The sequence below is a fragment of the Camelus bactrianus genome, chromosome 25, assembly GCF_048773025.1.
Source record: "Camelus bactrianus isolate YW-2024 breed Bactrian camel chromosome 25, ASM4877302v1, whole genome shotgun sequence".
In the NCBI taxonomy this organism is placed as follows: domain Eukaryota; kingdom Metazoa; phylum Chordata; class Mammalia; order Artiodactyla; family Camelidae; genus Camelus; species Camelus bactrianus.
In genome coordinates, this window is record NC_133563.1 from 4,852,660 (window position 1) to 4,873,172 (window position 20,513).

Here is a 20,513-nt window from a genome sequence, read left to right on the forward strand (position 1 = left end):
GCTGCTTCCCCCTGGGGAGTTCTGGGAGCGCTAACCTTCCCCATGAGCGTCAAGCCTAGAAAATGCTGGAACCTGTCCTACCACTTGTGGGACAAGGAGAAGCCTGCTTGGCCAACCCTAGTGAGACATGAGCTCAGGGGAGGCTAAGGCCTTCACTCTCCCCACACCCTCTCTTTCCCAGGACTTCTCTTCCCGTTCCAGCCCCTCCTGTCCGTCTCCTCCCTGGGGCTGGCTGCCAAGGGGTTAGCTTTGCTCGCTGAACCCCTTGCTTCTGGTGCCTTAGCTTTGCTGACATGACTTCTGTAATAGGAACTTAAAAATAATTTGAACGATATCATGCTCAAATAGTCACCTTTTGTGGAACCATCCAACAAGGCATGTTGATGTTTGTAATGAACCAGTGCTGGATCAACAGCATTTTTCCAAGACCAGACAAGGATCACCAGATATGGCAGGAAATGAACAAGTCTTTGGAAAGTGATTTATGAAAACAGAGCAAAAACAGTGAGAATATGCCACTGAAAGCCATGGAGCTGTGCACTTTCAGTGGGCCATCATATGGTATGAGAATTATGTCTTAAAACTGTTACCCACCCATCCTCCCTGCAGAATTAAAAAAGTAAAATGTGGATAATGACTTCCCGAAAAGGTAGTTTCTCATTTTCAGACATGATGAGCAGCCTGTGTGGGACTTGGTTTTCTCTCCTATCCTGTTTGGAAATGCCAGCATGTGATCGTTAGCACCACAGAACCTGACCCACCCCACCTCTACAAACCACGTCAGTATTTAAGAGGGTGAGATTTGACAAATCCCAAAGAGCCAAAGAAGCTAACTATTATTTTTCAGATTGGGTTTGCAGACTGAATCCTGGCTGCTATTAATAACAGTGTCTAGGGCTTGGCAAAGAGCTCTCACATGCCTACCAAGCACGCGCCAGCCTCACACGGGAACCCTGTAAGGACGGGCTACATTTCACACACAAGAAAGCTGAAGTCCAGTGTGAGTAAACTGCCCAAAGTCACACAGCTTTATGGCCGAGCCAGAATCCAACCTCAGGTCCTAACTCTGGCTGCACAGTGCAGATATCTGGAGAGCTTTGCCATCTGCTGGTCCCCGGTTCCTGGCGCTGGAGATTCTGATTTGATGGATTGGGGGTGTGGCCTGAGCATGAGGCTTTTTGCTTTTATTTATAGCGCACAAGTGATTCCAACAAGCCCTGCCCTCCAGAGTCCAGGGTCTGTGTGGGAGAGGCGGTTCATTCCTCATAGGCACCAGGGCAGTGACTTGGGCAGCTGTCGCCGGTGGCATGACTACATTCCTCCATTTGGGGTCAACAGAGGGAAGAATATGAGTTTCAGGTTAGTAGCATGGCTGTGAGCTTGGCAAAGTCTATCTGACCCTTGACCTCTTGGCCTCCCCGCCTCACAGCTGGAAACCATGAGCTCACCCCCAAGTCCAGCGCCATCCCACCCCGAGTCCTCTGTCCACATCCCACCCCGAGTCCTCTGCCCACATCCCACCCCGAGTCCTCTGCCCACGTCCCACCCCAGTGGGGGGGAGCACACGCGGCGTCTTCTGCTCAAGAGTGTGTGTCAACAGCGAGCATTCCTGGCTGTTAATCCACCCAACCCTGTGCTAAATTCCTGTAACCAACTTTTGGACTTTGTCCTGGGTCTGCACTGTGAACCGGTTAAGGTGTCTACCCATCTGCCCAGTTCCTCTGTGAAGTCATTTCTCATGTGTGGCCCCTGCGCTTCACTCAGGGGATCTCTCTAAAGTCTTTGATCCTTTCAGAACTACAGTCGCAAGTCCGTGCCCGGCCACCACCCCGAGTTCGTCTCCCTGGGTCTGGTTTTGCACTGGCTTCCTTTGGAGCCTGGCAGGCTGCTGTCTAGGAAACGGTCCTCTTCAAGACCCCGCGCCCCCCGCGCCCTTGCCTAGGATTTATACTTTCACCTCTGTTTAGGCGTTTGCCCTTCAAAATAGAGTTGTATAGCGTCCTCTGAAGTGAAGACGAAAGTTGGGCTCGAAACACATGATTAAAATTTTCGAGGGAAAAAAGTGGGAAACTCGGTGCCCCACCATCAGGACCGCTCCGCCCAGGGCCGCTCCCCTTCCGGCCCCCCTGCAGCTGGGCCGCCTCCCCGCCCTGGGCTGGCTTCCTGCCCATCTCTCCCCAGTCAGGAGGCGGCTGCCAGAAGGAAGTTGAGGCTCCCCAAACGCACAAGTTCAGCAGGAGATGGGCTAAACTCTACTGAAAAATGCGAGCCCGTTAGACCCTTGGTTCTTGTTGACCTGTCCTAAATAGAGACCCCCTTGTGGTCCACCGCACAACCTCTGACCCTGGGCTCCCAGCCCACCTTCTCCCTGAGAGCTCCTTTCTGGGCTTTTCAGCTTTGCCTTTTAGAAACCCTGTTCCATGGATGACACCCTCTCCCAGGGCTCTTGGCAGAACCTCCTGCTCCTTGTCACTTGAGCAAAGGAAGGAACACGCTGCCCTGGGGACGGAGGCTGCCTGTTCTCACCCCCCAATTTACCTCAGGCCTGGGAGCCATTGCTGAGATAACTGTAGCCTCTCCTTGCTGTTTACAGGCAAAAACGCGTCACCCTCCTCTAGACAATGATGCTCCTTTGAAATCTGTGCCATTTCCCACACAAGATCTGTGACGTTCAGGATTAGTTTCTCTGTTGACAGAAAGCCTGAAATAACCGTGTCTCAAACATTAGATTTTTAAAATTTTTTGTACTTTTTTTTTTTAATGGAGGTTCTGGGGGTTGAACCCAGGACCTCATGCATGCTGAGCATGCACATACCACCCTTTAAGACTTCATTTTTTAACTAAAAGAAGTCTCAGAGGGTAGACGGTCCAGGGCCAGTAAGTTGGCTGCATGAAATCTCAGGACCCAGGCTTATTCCCTGTCACTGCTCTTTCTTCGATGGGACCATCGTCCCCAGTGCGCTGCACAAGCTTCAGTCATCACACCGGTGTTCCAGGCCAGCCACAGAGGGAAGGAAACAGGAAGGACTTCCAGAAGTACCTCGGGGTGGTCACCTGGCCACTCCAAGCTGCCAGCTGGGCTGGGCAGAGTGATTTGAGTGTGATGTCCTTTACTCAAGGGGAACCATCCGGGGATGGGGGTGGTACAGCACCTCACAAGCAGAGCAGGCCTCCTCTGGGGGGATCTGGGCAAGAGCAAGTTTGTAGAGCTTAGAAGCGGAAACAGGGCCAGCTGGCCAGGAGATCGGAATTTCCCTACAAGGCCAGCAGGTCCTGTTTTCCAGGGCAGGGGAAGCTGGCACTGGGTTATAGGATGGTGACTGGTGTGTTCGTTTCCTTCAGAGTGAAGGGTGTCCCATAAGTGCTGGATGACTTAGATTTGTTAGATTTGTGACCAGGGTGGCCCCCAAATATGAATTACCTTTATCCACACAGAGAGGAAGAGCAGATGGTGCCAGAGACAGAGAAGGGGCTCCTGGAGAAAGAGGGGCCAGGAAGCTAAGGGAGCAGAGAACTGCAGGGGCAGAGACGGGTGGCTGGCTGATTGCAAGTCCTGCCCCCAGGAGTCACCAGGGGAGCCCTGGAAAGACCACGCCAGTGGGCACTCTGGGCTGCTGTCCAGGAAATAGTCTGAGCAGGAGTGAGGAAGGGGAGAGGGGGGCCAGGCAACTGTGCAACACGGGGGGCTGTGAGAGGGCCTCCAGAGGCCAGTGGTCAGAGCCAGGTGCACGAGGGCTTTCTCAGTCTGGGAGAGGTGCTCACATTTATATCCAGGGAGGAAGAAGCCAACGAAGAAGACGAGGGTGAAGGCACTTGAAGTCCAGGGGCTACTCATAGGAGTGGTAATCCCCGGAGTGGGGAGATTGGACGTATAACTGCCTGCGGCCCAGCTGGCGGGGAGCTGGGGCAGAAGGGAGAGGCTAGCCCTGGAGGCTTGGAAGGAGAGGCGGGCAGAAAGTGGAGGAGGCCACACTGAGGACCTCTTTTCTAAAAACTAGGAAGCAGGGTCGTTACCGGGGGTTGGGAGGGCCTGCGGAGAGTGTTAGGCTTGAGCCAGCTGTGAAGGCAAGTGGAGGAAGAGCTGCCCAAGTCCCTGCACGAGGCTGAGGGCGGCGTGCAGGCAGCTGGCCCCGGATCACCGGATCCCGCTGTGTGGCCTCCGGGCCTCTGCCAAGGAGCAGGCTCTGAGCTGAATGCTGGAGGCTGGAGGCTGGAGGCCGAGGCAGGCAAGCGTGGGAGGGGCTGGGAGCGCCGGGAGAGAAGGGCAGGGTACCCTGCGGCCTGCAGGAGAAAACTGAGCGTAGTCAGTGCTGAGGATGCAGGGAACTCAAGGTCCCAGTGAGGTCCCGGAATAGACATGGAGGAGGTAGGAGAGTGCGGGGAAGGATAAGAGGCTGTGTTCAGAGGACACTTTGGAGGCAGGATGACAAGTTCCATGCTGTGACCGCAGGGAGGGGAGGCCGCTTGGGTCGTGGAGAGATCAAAGAGTGGGTCTCCCATGATGATGGTAAAGCTGGAGGAAACGAGCCCTGATGTCCTCAGGCTTGTGAGGGAGACCCTTGTCTTGGAAGGCAGCAGTTGGGACGGCAGAGGACGGCGGGGGAGCCACTGAGAGTTGCCTCCCAATTTCCATCCATCCCTTCTTCCTCGGTTACAGGGTTAGATTTTTTAGCTTGTTCTACATCACACTTACTAAATTGTTTTACTGTTGTCACTCGACAGTGCCTTCCTGCCGCCCCCTGCCCCCCTCCCCCGCTCTTCTCAGGGGCCATGTTCCCCAGCGATGTGTTTCACACCCAGCGGTTCAACCGCTCCCTGCATCTCAGCAGGACTCCCTGGTTTGAAGGAAGCAAAGTCTGCCCATTTCTCAGGCACGTTTGGGCCCGTCCAGGAGCCCGGTGGACAGACCCGCCCAGGTCTATTTGTAAGGGAACTAGGAGTCTCCAGGGAAGATCCTGTTTCATCCTCTTAGTCACAATCACCCAACAGATTTACCTCAGCATGTGTTCACGAGCTCTTTTCTAGGCACTGGGTGGAGGGGTGGTCAGAGGAACAAAGCAGATGGCATTTTGGTCTTTATGGAAACAGACATAAACCAGATCAATAAGTGAGCTGTGCTGTGAGAAATGCTAAGAGGGAAACTCGAGCAGGTGAAGAGGTAGGAAGTGGTGTGTGTGTGTGTGTGGACTGGTGCTGACATGTGAGGTAGGGTAATCCCTGAGCCCGTGAGCAAAGACTGAGAGGGGGGTGGCGTGTGGCCACGTGCAGGGAGAACACTCCAGGTCCAGGGAACAGCAACTGCGAAGGGCCTGAGAGGAGAGCAGAGTGAATGAGGAGGGGCATCGCAAGATGTGCGGCCAGGGTGGGGTCGGGTGGGGTGGGGTGGGGGGCAGTGGTGGTGGTAAGTCTAAGAGCACAGGGCTTTGTCAGGACTTGGGTTTTACGCTGAGGTGGGAGGATAGGAGGGGTCTGAGCAGAGCGCACCGGGGTCTGATGGAGGTTTTCCTCAGGCTACTGTGTTACAACAAGGCTGGAGGGCAGAAACAGGACGACCAGTGAGGAGGCTGTTGAGGTAACCCAGGCAAGAGACTGCGGCGGGTCTGGGCTGGGAGCAGTGGCGGTGACGAGGAGCGGTTGGAATCTGCATGGGTTTTGAGGGTAGCAGCAACAGAAAGGCGACGCTGGGCCCGCGGACCGAATGATCCAGACTCTGGGTCATTGTTTCTTGTCTATTTGGACCACGCCTTCAGATTGCACAGTCTGGGTCAGCAGTCTTCCCTCAGCGTCAGTGGTTATGGAAAGATGATAATCTTGGGGTAGGAATGGAGGCAGGCTTGGACTGGGGCTAGGGTGTCAGTGGGGCCTGGATTCCCACATGCAGAGATGCTGGGGGCACTCCTGGTGACGGTGGGTGGTGGTTGGGGTGTTGGTGGTTTTGGTGATGGTGGCGGTGGGCGCTGAGTGAGTTAGGGGCCTGGCCGGCTGAGGGACTAGGGTGCAGTGAGTTCTGTTGATTTTCAGAGAAGCCACTTCTTTTTTTATTTTATTTTATTTTATTTTATTTTATTTTATTTTATTTTATTTTATTTTATTTTATTTTATTTTATTTTATTTTATTGAAGTACAGTCAGTTTACAACATTGTGTTAATTTTTGGTGTGCATCATAGTGATTCAGTTATACATATATATTCCTTTCATATTCCTTTTCATTATAGGCTATTACAAGGTATTAAATGTAGTTCCCTGGGCTGTACGGTAGGACCTTGTTGTTCATCTACTTTATGTATAGCAGTTAGTATCTGCACATCCTGAACTCCTGCTTTATCCCCCCACCTCCCCCTTTCCCCCCAGTAACCATAACTTTGTTTTCTATGTCTGTGGGTCTGTTTCAATTTGTAAATAAGTTCATTTGTGTCATTTTTTTAGATTCCACATAAATGATATCATATGATATTTTTCTTTCTCTGTCTGACTTCACTTAGTACGACAATCTCTGGTTCATCTATGTTGCTGCAAATTTTTTATGAGAAGCCACTTCTAAGAGTGGTCATACTTCAACTGCTTGTTGAATATTTATTCCTTTCAGTGCAGACACATCAGTACCCTTGCTGGTGGGCCCTGGTCCCAGTGGGTCAGAGCTGGAGCCATAGCTCTCGGGTGGGCATTGGGACCCAGGCATGGCTCAGAGTGGTTGTTCCCCATTGAGCAGGAGCAGGGAGCGGGGAACCATGGCCACCACATGGCAGCAGAGTCTAGTTCAAGTGTTCTAGGTCTATTCCAAGTAAATTCTTATAATACTTCCCGCCCCGCCCCGCCCCGCTACACACGCCAGGGGTGTGCCCAGCTCCCTGGGACATGTTTGAGAGGGGCCGCAGTTCCCCAGGAGTGGGAAGAGCCCGAGGCAGAGAAAGCCAGTCCGGGTGACTCAGTGTCACGTTCTTCTTCACTCTGGGCTCCTGTTGCCTGGGCGGGTTGCCTTCTTGTCAGCTGACTCCTGATCCCTCTCTCCTGGCCAGTGTTCTCCCCTGACGTCCACAGCTTCTGGGTACATTGGCTTCCAATACCCAGGATCCCCAACCCCACACGTCCTAGAGTGAGCTCCTCCCCTTGTGCCCTCCCTCCCTCCTGCTCTCTCGGTCTCCAGAGCCTGGAAGTGCAGCTCGGCTCCCTCTTTCCTTTCATCTGTGACACTCAGTTAATCATCCCACCCTGCGTGTCCTCTCCTAAACACCTCTCCATCCCGCTTGCTTTTCTTCCATCCTCGAGGCTCTGGCCAGGGTCCTGGGGTGGCCCCTGACGGGTTAACCTCCCAGCCACATTCTCGTCTCCCCCCTCCTCACCCACAGCGCCCAGGGTGCCTCCCCGGGGCTGTCCCCGCCTGCTCACCTTTCTTCAGTGGCTCCCTGGCACCTTGGGGAGGACAGCTCTCCCCCTGCACGGTGCACAGGCCTGGCTGCCTGTCCAGCCTTCTGCCCCCTTCACCCCCGCAGCACTTGCCCAGAGTAGCCTCTCCGAACACTGCAGAGGTGAGGGGGGTGGAGGCTATGCCCAATTCTTTTGTTTCTACAGACTGGAAGGAATCTCAGACTCCCCCAGAGAACAGTGTGGAAGAAGCAGCCCCTCCCTGCTTCTCCTGGGGCTTGAGGGGAAAAACCCAGCCCTCTCAGCCAGGTTTCCCCCCTCCCATCCTGCAGAAACATGCATTTGGCGCTGTTGGCCAGTGTTGGCCGAGTAGGGTGGGCTTTGCTTCAGGGGAAGCGGAGGCCTGTAGTATTGGGTAGGAGGAATCCAGTTTATGGGGGACCCCTTCGAAGGCCCATTCCCTCCAGAGTGCTGTTGATTATTTCCCTGCAACCCTGGCCAAACCAGGCTCTTCCAAACATCCCTGCGTCAGCCTCTGTGCTTCTCTTCCTGAAATGGCCCAACCTTCTCGTGGCAAATTTCTCTCTTCGTGTGCCGTCTTGCTCAGGCTCTGTGTCAGCCATGGGGTTTCCCCCACCCCTTCCCAGGGCTGCAGGGCTCCTTCCCCAGGCTTCCTCCTTCCTTGGAGCATCCTTCCCGTTCTTAAAAGTACCTAACTCTACCACAGTGTTTGTGTGTCAAATGCAGGTTCCCTTCCCCTACCCCATCCCACCACTTCCTTTTCATTTTTGTAGCCCTTGCTCCTCACACAAGGTCTGGCACACAGTATTTTGCTTGGTAACAGTTACTGACTACTTCAGTTCAACATAGTCTATTCCGCATGTATTCCTTCCTAGTCTGTTCTGGGCACGGTGATGCAAGCATTGGTGTTACGGAAGCCAAGGAACAAGCACCACTCAGAGGGTTGGAGTACTCAGATTTATTATGCCGGGGGGCTCAGAGGGGCTTCTGCTCCAAAGCTCTGAGCACCTCCAAGACTTGTGCATGTGGTTTTATAGGGTTAGTTACAAGCTTGGGGTATTTAGCCAATAGGCATGGAACAGCTTTAGCAGCATCATTATCACAAAAGTGGAGGCGGGCAGGCAGCAAACCAACATTTCAAGGCCAGATATGTCTCTTTGAAAATGCAGCTGGCTAGCAAAAAAAACATGAACAGGGAATCAGCAAACCAACACTAATTAACTTAGATTTACGAGCTAGCCCAGCAGAACTCAGATCAGCAATCCGATGCTTGTTACACTTAGATTTGTGAGTTAGCTTGTTAGCCCAGCCCGGCTTCTCCTTCACATTGGAAGGCAAGAGTGAGTGAGATGGCGACCCCTGGAGGTGTATGCCCGCTGGAAGGGGTGCATGCACTGGCAGTTAAGTAATTATCAAGTAATACGATAAGTCCTCCATGAAATCTATGAAGAATGCAGCTCTTGGGCAAGAAGTACTGGATCTGGAGTTAAGACTGGGTTTAAACATGCCATCTAAAAATTGGCACTTGCCACCTGCCTCTACAAGGATGAAGTCACTGACCAGTCACTGACCTCCAACACACCCTGAAAGGAGCTCAGGCTGGAGATCAGGAATGAGGCGCTCAGGGCTCTGGGAGAAACTGGCAGAACAGGCCTTCAGATAGTTAGATATTTTCAGGAGATTTTATGAGCCCCATTTCTTGCATCTTCTCATATCTAGAAAAGCACTAAAATCATTAACAGCAACATCTGCTCCTTGTGACCAGCAGCAACCCTCTGCCAAAATATGTGCTAGATTGAATGTACCCCAATTCACCAAAATCACATATATACTGGACCGCGCCCCTCCCCCACTTTGGGGCAGTTCTTGGGGCTGAGATGCTGTCTCCTGGGCTTAGGCCTCATTTTGTTCCAAATAAAACTTAACTCACAACTCTCATGTTGTGTGTTTTTTTTCTTTTCAGTCAACAGATCCTAGCTCCATCACCCACTGGCCTCTGTTTTCATAACTGTGCAATGGGAATGACAGTTCCTATCTCCGTAGGCCAAGGATAAAATGAGATGAAGTATGCAAAAGCATCCTGTATAGTTACTGGGCGCATAATCTATGCTCAATTAACGTTTGTAGAACTGTCTGGCTGCACTAGATTTGGAGAGGGTGGCTGTAAATCACATTTCTGGACAGAGGTCCAGGAGCTAGGGGTTGGAACTGGGTGAAGCTGCAGGCAAGGGAGTTTCTAGAGGACTGGAAGGAGCAAGGGGGTCAGTGGTGATTGGCCCATCCCCACCCCACTCCCGCCCCTGCCCCAGAACTGCTGAGTCAGGCCCAGGCCCAAAGGGCTCTGTTTTATCCGAGGGAGGGGAAGCTTGCCGCTAAAGGACAGGCCTGGACCGGCGGGCTGCTGGGACTTTGTGCCCAGCTGTTTCATGGGAGCAGCTGGTGGCCCCGCCCAGCCCTTCCCATTCCTCCTAACCTTTCAGGGAGGCCCCAGGGCGCCTCAGCCCAGATTCCTAAAGTGAGTTCCAGCTGGGATTTACAGTGGGGACGTTTTTTCCTTGGGGCTTTGTTTTAGGTGCAGCCCCTAAAGCGCAGAATTCCTGCATCAGGTGGCAGATTTAGAGGAAAAGCAGCCCTGGGTGAAGTCCTAGCGCCTTGAGTTTGTAACCTTGGGCAAGTGGTGTAACCTCTTTGAGTCTAGTTCCTTCATCTGTGAGATGGGGATAACAATACCAGCCTCCCAGGGTTGCTCCCAGAATTCAGTAAGTAAATAAAGTTGTGCGTTTTTACTTTGCACAATGAAGACCTTCAGACCTGGCATTTATTATTCACAGTAGCTGCGGGGGAGACTCACTCTGACCTGATCAATCCGGGAAGCCCTACAGACTCCAGTGCTTCTCAGATTTTCACATTCCAATCAGAATCGCTCAAGGGTCTATGAAGTGCAGACTCAGATCCAGCAGGCCTGCGGGGGAAGCTGCGAGCCTGCATTTCTAACGAGCTCCCCGGGGAGCCCCTGAGCCCCCAGGACCAGGTGTGACCAGGCGGTGGGAGGTTTTCTCCCCACCCTCGCAGGGCCCGGCCTGGCTGGCCGGCCCCTCCAGCCTCCCCGCGGCTCCAGGCCCGCCGCTCACTCTTGTCAGAGCAGCCTTCCCGAAACGGAGGAGGAAATTTCTGACGTGCAGCCCCGAATGACTGCGGGAGCCATCACGGCAGGAGAGGGAAAGGACAGAGGCGTTGTCTTAGGAGTGGATGACCTTTATCTAGCAAAATGCCTCCAAGGCTGCTTGGGGTGTGGGAGGTTAGTCAGCCAGGGCTTGTTTTAAAGAAGATTTTTAGGTGATTTTAAGTGGTATGGGGCTTAGCAAGAAAGGTGGTTGCTTTAGACAGGCCCTCCCTCTGGGTGGGGGATGGTGGCTGTCAGGCTATCAGGTACGGGACTCAGTTTCTCTGCTGGGAAAGGGCTTAGCAGATGCCCGGAAGCCCTGGCTGGTCGGAGTGAGGAGTGCCTGCCCCGGAGGGAGGCCCAATGAAGGGCCGGGAGCACCCTCTCTGCCCCACCTCCGCACACCCCAATGTCAGTGGGGAGGAGGAGGGAGATACAGTGGCCTAGCAGACAGACAGGTCAAGGCCCGCTTCAAAGAGCCATCTCCATTAAGTGCCCTGAGATACTCTGGAGAAAAGAGGAAAATGGGTAGATGAACTGAGGAACAGGGCCAGTAGCCCCGCTGAGGTGTCCCAGCATTGCCGGGGCTGAGTCCTGCACGGGTCTCCCCTCGGGTGGGAGGACTTCCCCAGGTTTCTGACAGCCCTAGCGTCATCCAACAAGACGCTCAATGTGGGCTCCACATAAGTTCTAACGTTGAGAAATGTAAAGTTGTGATTTACTAAATTGCTTGAAACTGAAGGAGGAGCGGGGTGCTGGGAGAGTCTGGCGCTGGAGTGGAGATGCTGCCACTTTGGGTTGCACTGGGTGAGCTCTAAGGTCAGATGCTACGAGCAGATCCGGAGGAGTGTAATTTTCGAGCCGATGAATGAGAACATGCAGATGGCAATTACTGCACATAAACCACATTCAAGAGGACATTGGGGCCCCTGTGAGGCTGTGTGCACTTTTTTGGTCTTGCATAAAAGAGATGATTGGCGTGAGCCTGGCTGGTCTGTTAGCTAAACACAGATGTGTGTTTGCAGCTGTGGTTACACTTGCCGGGCTGTCAGGAGGAAATTGTGTATTTTGCATTAATGAGCAACTGATCAAATAGAGGAAGCTGACTGTCCACCAGTGGTGGCTCTGATTCCACTTTGACAGCATAGACAGGAGATAAGGAAGTACTTTAAAACAAGGGAGGGCCTGGAGTCGACCTATTGCAAATTATTTTACACCTATGGCATCTCTGTGGAATTAAAAAAAACCCGCTTTAATATTCTTCTTTCATTTATTTATTAATCTATTTCCAGAATGTAATAGAGGCAGCTTATAATGAAAAACACCTATGTAAACTGGCAGGAAGACCAGAAACCAGAGGGGAAGTGGGGAAAAAATTCTGCCCAGAACCTAAGGGAAAAGGTACCTGCCCCTAAGTAATAGGTCTGAGGCTCTCTTGTCTCGCTTTCTCCACCTTCCAGTATATGAGACGCTGAGGAAGTTCCATTCCCTGAGGCTCCTGTCAAAGAAGTCATGGAAAATTTCCCCAGGAGTTCAAAGCTGGAGCCTGGAGCAGCTGTCAGCAGTTTTCAGAACCTGGAGAGCACTCAGGACCATCCGTTTTGGCCCTGTGGCCCTTGCTCTGCGGTCCTCTCCTCGCCCTGGAAGGTCACTGCTCACTCCCCAGGTTTGTTCTGGACTCCAGGCCCTGTGACAACCCCTGTCTGGGTCTCAGTTCCCAAGGCAGGTGACCAGCAGAGAAGAAGCCCTGGTGAGTAGAGTGAGGCCAGGTCCTGACAGGCTCTCAGCTGGTCCCCCTGCCGGGCCGGATTCCCCTCCGAATACTCTGCTGAATTGGCGGTGTGGTTCCAGCAGTGCAGGGATTAGCCAGGAATGGGAGAGACAGGAGGCTGGAGAGTGGGCAGGGGCTTGAAGGCCATACTGAATGTGAGATTCGGTGTTTTAAACAGGGAAGCGACCTGGTCAGAGTTATGTTCATACTCACACAGCACTGGGTTTCCGACTGCTGTGCAGGGTGACGGGCCTGAGCGCAGGGAGTGCCTCATGTGTGGAGCTGGGCAGTGGACCCCGGCTCGGGTTAAATGTGGCACGTCCATCCTATGGGCTCCTTTCCCATCTGGTCTCAGTCACTCCCCACTCCTGCTCTCTGAGCTTCAGTCATATTGTAGATCTTCAAGTTCCAGGAAAGGGCTTGCTTCCCTTCCATGAATATAAACCCACAAACTTTACTTAGCTGAGGCCTGCTCCTTCCCTAGGGAACTCGTCCCTGACGTCCCTGACGCCTGACCCTGGGGCAGGCTCCCCCGGGGCACCCTGCAGTTCCCCTTGGAAATATTCACTGTGCCTGTAGTCACACGGATGGAGTAGATACTCCCTATTTTTGTGGCCCAGGCCCCTATTTTGTATGGCTACACTACCCTTGTTTTATTTTGGGGTACTACCCTTCCTTCACTCTCCACCTATGTGCTTTGGGTCAAGTTGATCCCCACCCCTGAGAGCTGAGAGTGGAACATGTGACCTAGGCTAGACAGATCAGTGCAGTGTGTCATTCCTGTGGGCTTCAGTGATTGGTTCAGGAGCGGGAAGGTGATAAAATTAAGCCAATCAGGGCTAAGGACACTCAAGCCCTGGATAGTTGGGTTTTGGGGATCACTGACTCACTTCCTGGATATGAACTGGGTTTGCTTGGACCACCATGAGTGACAATGGAACCAGGCCGGAGGGAGCAGAGCCAAGAGATGTTTCCTGGTGACACTGCTGAAGCTCTGAATCAAGCTATACCTAAAGCCACCTCGATCTGTGCACATTTGTTATGGGAGCTAATCAATCTCCTTCTTAAACACATACCTGTTTGAGTTGGATTTTCTGTCAGTTGCAATTGAAATAATCGAAACCTTAGCCTTGGTCTCAGTGGCCTTTTGCCTTGAGCCCAGGGACTGTGTGTGTCTCCAGGGCCTGGCTTAGTGCCTGGTCCACGAGAGATGAATCAGCAAGCGAAGGGAGGTCTCAGAGCTTCCCCAGGCTCACCTTCGTCCTTTCAGACCCGGGAATGGGGCAGTGGGTTGGGGTTCTGTCTGGGTGACGATCTTGTTACAGAGTCCCACTGGAACCCATTTTCTTTAGAGCGGGGAGCTTCAGCTACAAGAAACAAGCCACTTATAAGCCATGACAAAAGAGGCCCTGGGAAAGCCCTGTTGCTCGATGAGGTATTCAGTGTCTCAAGTTCTACTGTGAGCAAGGTCCCTTTGGCTTACAATTATGAGGCCTCTTAGGAAGCCTATGTAAATATGTATCTGTATCTGCTTACATGAGTATAAAGACACTCTGAAGACACACAGGAAACTAATACAAATGGTTGCCTGCAGAGAGCTGGGATGGGACTTGGCTCAATGCAAAGCAGGCAGGTGTAGGAATGAGAACTTTTACACTGGTTGAATTTTGAGCCATATGAATGTATTGCCTTTTCAAAAATTAAGTTAAAAAAAGAATGTCCATGAGGGTGCAGAACCACTGGAAGCACTTACCAGCTCCTGACAGCTGGGGTCAGGGGCATTTATTTATTAGCTCATCTTTCAACTGGGGGAGCTGGTTTCATTGGGGGAGGCCCTGATATACTGGGCAGGAGTGGTTTGTCCTCGTTGAGGAAGGGGAGGTAGAAAAAGGGATGAAGAATCAGGGGACCATCTGGAGAGGTCTGGCCTGGGCAGATCACACACCTGACAAGGTGAGAGGGAGAGGAGTCAGGCAGGCCGAAGGGAGAGGAGGAGCATCAAAGGTACTCTTTCCCAGGGGCCCACCTGTCCCTGGCTTGGCTTGATAATTTCCAAGACTCCTTTTATCTAAAAAAACTCCTGACCCCCACTACCTGTGTGTCTGTATGTAGGCCTGTCCCTTCAACTTTCCATGCCTGTTGTCTCATCTATAAAACAAAGGGGCTGGATTAATTATCTAGTCCGAAGTCCTTTCCAGTTCTGATGCTCTTATTCTAAGATGCTGTCTCCTCTGTGCTAAAGTCCGGTCTATATTCAGAAAAGACTTCAGCTGTAATCAGGGAACCACACGTATACCTTGAGGATATGCCAAGCTTAAACACTGAAGGGTGCCAGGGTGTCAGAGCATCTAGTGAGGGCATTTGCAGTTCCTTCCTGTGTTTACATGTTGCTCGTTGAAGTTGTGGATGAGCAGGTGATGAATTAGCTGACTGTGCAGTTGACCTGCTTCCTGCCCCGCTCACCCTGCACCCTCGGGAGCTCCCTGCAGGCCCTCTAATGCCCTCCAGATGCAGCACGCTCCACCACTGGCCAGTGGAGCTCTGCACAGCTGAGGATCTGTGCCGGTGACCGTGCCCCTGGAAAGGCTGCTGCCCCTCACCCCTGTGAGAACCAGGAAGGCCCTTGCCCCAGGAGCACAGTGGTGGCAGTTGCTGTGCTTGTCAGTGGTCAGGGGGTGGGATGGGCAGCATTTCACAATGACCTGACACGGGTGATGGTGGAGCATACAGGCTGGTCTGTGGGGCGGGAGGGTGGGCGTGGCCCTCAGGCATGGGCTCTGTTGAGGGGCAGGAAGACAGGAGGCCCAGTGGGAACATTCACCAAGGGCTCAGCTTTAGATTTCGGTATTACAGCCAATGAGACAATAAATACAGGACAGAGATGCAGTGACAGCACTGAAAGTTGTCCATCACATCACTTAAAACTGGCAGCTCCTGGCATTCAGCTCTTAAGGTGGGGCAAGAGCAGCAGCAGCTGCTCACAGAGGGGTGAAGAGAGTTGGGGGGGCGGGTAAAGATACGACAGAAGCTCTGGAGAGCCTACTGCCTATAATGCACTGTAAAAGGGAAAATACAGACATACAGATTCCATATTACATACACTATATACATCATTACATTCTGTAATTACTATATGGCTTGTACTTTTGGGTTAATATAGTAATTTGCTCAGTGTAGTAGTTCAAACGACAGCAGTATTCGCGTGACACCATTTTGGGCCTTCGTTTTCTGACTGACTGGGACTGTCAGTGCGTGGAGGCCCCTATTCCCCGGGGGCTCTGTGGGGAGCCCTCCTCTGCGGGTGCTGGGCTCATGGTTGCCCAGGCAGCCAGCGGGGAATTGGAATAGCACCTGAAGAATTGACTCAGCTGTCCTCTGGTGTCCTGAGCACGGGGCTCTGAGTCTACCTGTATCACCTGCCCCAGGTGAGGAGCGCACAGCTGGCTGTCGGGTGCCCGGGCTTCTGCACTGGGAGCTCTGTGTTCCTGTCGCCCGGCGGCTGGCACTGGACTGCCTGAACTCTTTGCCCTGGCGGTCGTAACTTACACATCTATTTCTTTTTGGAATATGACTTTGGTTGGCTTCTCATACTTCGCATTTCTTAGATTCATTTCTGCTTTTCTCCCTGACCACCTCCCATTCTTGATCTTGCCAACAGGAACCTCCCTGCCCCATGTCCTGTCCTCTTTTCCCATGAAGCCCCTGGTAAAAGAAATCTGCTGATTTCAAGGTTATGGCTTACATCTCGCCTGCTGCAGCCTCTGGTGGTGCCAAAGCAAAGGCCGTGGGAAGGCGAGAGCCGGAGGACCAGCCGGATGTTTCTTTTTCTTTTCCTTCTTAGTTCTGTGATCTTTAGAAGCTACTCAGACAGTATGGCCCAAAGTCTGAGACTTCCACTACTATTTACCTACAAGTTGAATTATACTCTATGAGAAGGGAAAAGTTGGTAAATGAAACGAGTTTGGGCTTTGAAGTTAGACATATTTGTGTTAAAATCTTAGTTTAACAACTTAGCTGAAGTGGACAATTTTCTGGAGAAAAAGTTATTAAATTTGATTCAAGAAGTGAAAAAAGTATGTATGAACCAATACTTTACCCTGTTCTCTGAACTTTCCTGTATGTTTGAAATATTTCATAAGAAAATATATTTTAAAAAGCCAATAATGATCAACAAATATAGACTCTTCCTCCCATTCCTTTAGGGAAGAAAACAGTCACTCTCACCCATCGTTTGTACTAATATAAATTACAATCTTGTAAAAAGGGTTATTTGACAATATCATCTAAATTAAAAATGTGCTAATTTGATCAAGAAATCCTAATTTTTTTTTTTTTTTTAAAACCACTACCATTTTATCTCACAACTTTGTGGACCATGAATTCAGACAATGCTTGCCCGGGCAATTCTTTTGCTCCACATCAACTCTGTCACTTGCTAGTAATTAGATGGCAGATGGGCTGATCTGGAGGGTCTAAGCTAACTTCACTCAGTAGGAAAGGCTGGGCTCCATTGGCACTATCAAATAGAGTGTCTACACATGGCCTCTCTGGCATGTGGATGTATCTCAGATAGCTGGACTTGTTATGATGGCTGCTTAAAGTATGGTCCATAGACCAGCACTATAGGCATCACTTGGAAGCTTCTTAGAAATGCAGAATCTGACCAGAAATCCCACTTTTAATAACCTGTAGGAGATACTAGCAAGTGTGTATCTGTACAAAGATATTCCCTGAAGCATTAACAGAAAAATATTGAAACAGAAATTGCCATAAATAGAAAAATAGTTAAATAAATCTTGGAACACCCATACCACGGAATACCATGGAGCTATTATAAATGAGAAAAATCTATGTATAGATGTCCATGATATACGCTTTGGTAAAAAGAGCAAATAGCAGGATAATATATCTGTATCTATATACCAGGTATATCTATATACCAGGCCTCCATTTTTGTTAAAAAAAAAAAGTCAGGAAATATCTCTATCACCTATCCATCCATCCATCCAGAAGTCCAGAAGGATGGGCATCAAATGAACAGTGTTTACCTTTTGGGATAGCGGAGAGATTACTGCATTTTTATATATCGTATTTCAATGCACAAAAAAGTGAGAATGTGAAATAATTTTTTATTTTCTTTTTTGCCTTTCTGTATATTAAAAAAAAAAAACCCAAATCACTGTACTCTGGGACTATTTGTGCTGAACAATCATGTTTAAAGGTCAGGAAGATACGGTTCCCGGGTCTCAGAAAGCCTGTCAGCACAAACTTACCCCCCCCCCCCCGCAGTTTCCTCATCACCCCTGCCAAACGCAGCACCTTGACTTCCCATCTTTCGCTGTGAGGAGCCATTTCATGGCTCCTCTTTGACTTTATATCCACTTGTATTCCTTGACGTGCTTAAGGAGTTGATTTTTGAAGTGAATCAGTTAAAATGTTCCACTTTTCTTCCTCAGGTGGGGCCACAAGCTCCAGACAACACGTGCGTCCGTGTAGAGAGGGCTGTGGAACCTCCTTGGTAAGCCTGACCTAGCGTTTGGTGCCGACCCTTTTCTCCTAAGAATACTACGAACAAAGGTGGTTTAGACTAGGGAGGATTCCTATTTCCAGCCAAAGAAAAACATTTAACTCCACTCCTATGAGATATCTCTAACAGCAGCAGGCGGATTTTGGTGAAAAGTGGAAGGCATGATGTTTAGGAGCGTTCTTCTGGGTGCTTTTCCCGGAAACCAAAACCCAACAAAGAAATGAGATCTGGTCCCCAGTGCAGGTGTGCCCCCTATGGGCTAGATTCTTAATTTACCAGTTTCACTAAGTCAGCTGTACGTGAAAGATGGGACTTTAAATCCTCAAGTCCCTGGAGCAAAATTTGTCCCTGTCTTCTCCACTGTGACTAGCTGTAGCCACGTGAAGGCTTCCTCAGGACCTCCTCCCTTTGCTGGTCCCTCAGGCCTCAGGGATGGCTGGTATTGGGCGCAGACTGTGACTTGATGCTAGACAGCTGACCCAAAATTGCAGCAAGAATTTTAGACTATGAAAGAGGAATTTTAAGCCAAGTGCTTTCCTTTCTCCCTCCCTGGGAGCAGTGTATGTTTCTAACACAAGAACTGACACATGGGTTAGTTTCCATTTTGGTCACATTAGAATCAATGATGAGTAAACTGGGGATGTCCAGTGATGAATTTCCCTAGGTTGTGAAATTGCCTAACTGTACCAGCTCTGCCTGGAGATGTCTGTATTGTGATGTTTGGTGTTGACCGGAGTCAAGACACCTAACCAATTATGATGATTCCTTAGGAAATGACCTATGTGTTACCAACTCTATTCCTGTCTGAAAACTAGCACCTCTGTGAGCTGTTGCCACAAACTTGGCACAGTGCAGGTGGGCACTTTGGGTGAAACGTGCCTGTGCTTTGAAGAGCCCTTTAAATGGGCCACTTCGGGTCTCCTGCTGTAAGACAAAGCTTTGCGGTATTAAAACATGTTTAAGGCAAAATGAAGACTGCTGACGGAGAAACCCGTGATGCCCGGGACCTACTTTCTACAGGGCCGCATCTCTGAGACGCTGCTTCTAGCACGGAAGGACCTGCACTGTCCACACCTGGAGGCTGCTGTTCTACGTAACGTGAGTGATTATGGGACTCAAACATGAACTCAGCGTTGACCCCATGCTGTTTCTGGTACTAAGAGAAACACTGATGACAATACACTCTGACCCTAAATGAAATAATTACTTTAAAATGATGACATCATGAAAGAGATCCATGAAAGTTTAATCCTGGAAAGGACATTAAAAATCACTTAGTCTAACCTCATATTTTTATGTTGGCAGTGAGGGCTCCTAGCAAATATATATATATATTTTAAACAAGTGAGGATATTGATGATTCCTTCCAAAGAGTAATGTGACATGCCCAGTGTCATATGACTACAAGATTATCAACCCTGGCTGCACACTGAAATGACTGGGACAGTCTTTTAAAACCACTGATGGTTGGGCACCACTAAACACAAATTAATCAGAATTTCTAGGCCTGGGGCATGGGCACTGGCACTTTTTGAAGCTCCCCAGACAATTCAATCTGAGGCCAGAGTTGAGAACCACTGAGCTGGACAAGAACCCAGGTCCTAACTCCTTCCCAGGGTTATAAAATTCAGGGTAGCCTCCCTTTCCTCATCCGTGAGCCCATGGAAGACCTGACTAATGGATTCTGGGACTCTTTCCTGCTGCTTCTAGCCTGGCCTCCTCCTCACGTTGTTCCTGGAAGCTACCACCTGTCCTTCAACATTGCAAGACAACCCGAAACCCTGCTACAGGCGGGCACTGTATCTTGCTTCCTCTAAACAAAGTCACAGAAAATATCCGAAAATATTATTCTTGTAAAGTTGGGGCTGTATACTCTCACGGCCCAGCGCATTTATCAGGCAGGCTAGCAGAGCTCTGCTGGGGAACACCCGGGCGAAAGCCCAGGGTTGCTCAACCGCTGTTCTGCTCGAGCGCACCCTGCGGGAGGCAGCTTCTGCTTCCCCTTTACACACAGGTGCTGGGTCAAGCAGCTCTAGGTCTGACTCCGACTCCACTGTTTACAACCTGTGGGACTCTGGGCAAGTTATTTGTGTCTGTTTGTCTGTTTCCTCATCTGTAAATAAGAATAATGGTAAAACTATCTTGTAAGTCCAGCCTTCTTGCCTCTCCTCTGGTATTGATCTCTAACAGAACTAAAGCCTGGCACCTCAGTCTTTCCCAGTCTTCCTCATCTGTTTGAATCTCAGTCCTCTCAGGCTCCTGATAATAACTTGTTCTGACGAATAAATCCTTGATAAGAAAGGCCTCACTCATGAATATTCAGAGTTCCTGTAAATGATGCTTCTTTTTTCTTTTTAAAATTTTTATTTTATTAAAATTTTTTTATTTTTAAATTAAAAAAAAACCCTTTATTGTCGTATACTTCCTGTAAACTACACACATTTCAGATGTACCATTTGATACAATTGATGAATTTTGATAGATGCATATACCTATTAAACTACCACCACAATCAAGATAGCTAAGATTTCCATCACTTCCCAAGAGGTGCAAATTTTGAACTCCCAAATTATCCCTTCCAACCCCATTTACCCCCAGTAGCCATAAATCTGTTCTCTATGTCTGTGAATCTTTTTGTAGATAAGTTCATTTGTGACTTTTTTTAAAA

The 20,513-nt window shown here is 50.3% G+C and overlaps 1 long non-coding RNA gene across 6 annotated transcripts; it reads left to right on the forward strand.

Moving 5' to 3' along the window:
• Nucleotides 1-1,200: 1,200 nt before the first annotated feature.
• LOC105079600 (uncharacterized) lies at nt 1,201-19,985 on the forward strand. 6 transcript variants are annotated; one of them, XR_012502330.1, is made up of 4 exons: nt 1,201-1,359; nt 12,008-12,297; nt 17,775-17,836; nt 18,616-19,985. It is a non-coding gene; the product is annotated as an uncharacterized LOC105079600 (long non-coding RNA). The 6 variants fall into 6 exon arrangements; XR_012502333.1 differs by having other exon boundaries at nt 18,809-19,985; XR_836279.3 differs by having other exon boundaries at nt 18,866-19,985.
• The last annotated feature ends 528 nt before the right edge of the window (nt 19,986-20,513 follow it).